Genomic DNA, 2,221 nt, shown 5'->3' with positions numbered 1-2,221 from the left:
AGGAGTAAGGAGTACACTGGAGTGGTCATTTTTCTTCAGCATCTGTATACCCCCTTAGAGAGCCACACTGCCAGTAAAAGGCAACTCTATACATCCATGACCCTGACATGCCCGGCTCAGGTGAACCAGTGGAGACACCTGACCAAGTTAAGCCAATCAGATTACCTCTTCAGGAAATCTGCAAAAAGGAAAAGAAAAAAAAAAAAAATCAGCCAAACAGAGGTGGGCACCAGGTATTCAAAAATTGTGCTCAGGACTGATGGTTATATTGTCATGTTCATGCTGATAAGAAATTAATGAAGGCCAGAGTGGAGTAGGGAAAGGATAGGCACAGAAAAACAACAAAGATGAGAAACCATGAAGCCAAGATGAAGGAATGTAGTTTCCGTGATACCTGACTATGCTGTCTATGACTGGGTCATGCGAGAGTCTTCTGTATGAGGCTCCTGGATTTGTTTTTGGTTTTTAAACCTCAATTTAACTTATTTTCTATTTTCTAACTAAGACAAGTACCCAGCCAACCCTAGAGAGAGAGAATGGGAAGGCTACTGAAGGAAGTAATGCCTGAGCTTAGTTTTCTCTATGAAAGAGGCATCAGCCAGTTAGGCACGATGTTTTAGGCAGAGGAGACAGCATCTAAAAGCACAGGAAAGCATAGTACACTTATGGAGCTCTAAGAACCTCTGATGGCTGAAGTGTGGGATAGAAGGTTGAAGGAAGAGAGGTAAGACCAGAGAGGAGATTTTGAAGTGTCTATTACACCCTGGAAAGGAGTTTTGATTCCATCCTCACCCCAACTCTGAGGTTATAAATGATGGCTCTATGCCAAAATGTTGAGCTAAGAAAGTTTTTCATATTTTTAATTGGTTAGGGGCAGTGTGGCCCTCATAAAGCCTAAAATATGTACTGTCTGGCCCTTTAAATAAAAGGTTTCCCTAACCCTGCCATAAAAAATGGAAAGAATTTAAGTAGGTAAACTAATAATCAAAGGGGCATGTTGGTAAGATCACTAATGGTAGTGAGGAGGATGAATGAGAGCAGGAGACATCTTGCATAAGAAAACTAGTACAAGCTACTACTGAATTCAGAAAAGAGAATGATGGTCTGAACACAAGTAGTACCAATTGAAATGAGAGGAAAGGAACAGTTTATGAAAAAAATGCTCTTAGGATAAGGCCTCGTATTTTTAATTGCTTCCAGACCCTTGAATGGAAAGACTCTTGCCTCCCTCTCCAGACTTATGCTACCTTTTGATCTCTTGCCTCTAGTGCGGGCTTTTACTCAGCTCTCTCTCTCAGCCTGGAATACTCTCACTTCCCACTCATCCATCCTTTTCTTAGTTAACACGACTCACCTCTGACATCCTTCCATTCACTATCTCCCAACCCTGAAATTCAGATCTCTCATTTAGTCATTCAGTCAATAGATATTTGTTACGTACAAGAGGGTAGGAATTGTGCTAGACTTCTCAGAGTACAAGGACGCAGACAGAGTTCCTATCCTCATGGAATTTACATTTTATGGAAAATGCTTCTAACCAAATCAGTAGACCTGAACATTTAAATTAAATAAGCAGTAGTGTGCAAGAAAAAATTATCAAGTGTTGCCTCCTATCTTCCTTTTATACCTGCTTAAAAATGTTCACTTTTTCAAATATATATGTACATTTAAATTATTTTCCAAATTTTTGTCAAGATAAGAGTAACTGTACATTTACACATAGTTTCTCTTTTGATCTAAACCTCCAGATTCAGGTACAACAGCACAGGCCAATCTGCTTGTATATCTTGATCTACCTGACAGAGTCTATCACCAGACCACCCTGTTTTGAAACATTTGGTATGACAGGCCACATTTATTAAATCAATATTTTCCTTCCTTTTTAGAAGCTATATCTCCAAGCTCTAAATGGCCTGAGAACAGAAACCACTGTACTTTATAACTTTTAACATCAGCACATGGTGGCTGCCACACAGATGTTTTAAAGGTATGTATGAAGCACTATGTAACTTATTAATATTTCTGATCGGCATGAAATAATCATGGTAGTAAATTTAGTTGGTATCATTTAATCCAAATAAATTTGAGATTTTAGTTAGTTACCACTTACAGTGGGTAATATAACACTTTTCATCCAAAATATTTTGGAAATATGGAAAATACCTCACGGATTAACTCCTGTTACTATCCTTATAAAATTCTAGGAGAATTGGGACTTTCA

The sequence above is a fragment of the Pteropus vampyrus genome, unplaced genomic scaffold (assembly GCF_000151845.1).
Source record: "Pteropus vampyrus isolate Shadow unplaced genomic scaffold, Pvam_2.0 Scaffold2, whole genome shotgun sequence".
Taxonomy (NCBI): domain Eukaryota; kingdom Metazoa; phylum Chordata; class Mammalia; order Chiroptera; family Pteropodidae; genus Pteropus; species Pteropus vampyrus.
This window is presented reverse-complemented; position numbering follows the sequence as displayed.